This window comes from Malurus melanocephalus, unplaced genomic scaffold (assembly GCF_030028575.1).
Source record: "Malurus melanocephalus ecotype Western Australia unplaced genomic scaffold, MMel_1.1 scaffold_54, whole genome shotgun sequence".
Lineage (NCBI taxonomy): Eukaryota > Metazoa > Chordata > Aves > Passeriformes > Maluridae > Malurus > Malurus melanocephalus.
This window is the reverse complement of record NW_026623286.1, coordinates 148,587-149,117: the sequence shown is the minus strand read 5'-3', so window position 1 is coordinate 149,117 and position 531 is coordinate 148,587.

Sequence of the window (531 nt, the reverse complement as noted above, 5' to 3'; positions counted from 1 at the left end):
TGACATCGCAAAGATTGTCAAAAATATAATTAYCCAACAGACTAAATGAGTTTTCGATGCGCCAGAAGTTACTACTGGCAATTTTGGACAATTTTGTAGTAGTTGGAAAATAGTCATCTCACGAACGTCAGCACCTGGAGTTAAACATTCACAGTGAATCACTTCAGCTCCAGGGGCATATTCCCGTGGCAGGAATGCCCACGTTATCTCCTACACTACGGAAGCGATATGGAAATAGTTGAGGGAACAACCATGTTTTAAGAGACTCTGAACCCGTAACAGGTAGAAATAACAGCTGCTRGTATAAACGCGTTAAAGAATCCCGTTTGTCATTTCCTGCCTGCTGCGTACTCATCATCACCCACCATCCCGATGCAAGTCGGGCATTCCCTTTCTGCCGTTCGCTCTTTGTTTTTGCAAGGGGATTGATTCACCGGAGGTGTTTGTGGGTGCGAGGTGGCCGTGCGGGGTGTGGGCAGTGGCCGTGGCACAGGCGAGGCTGCGCTCAGGGCCCGGCCCGGCTGACCCGCG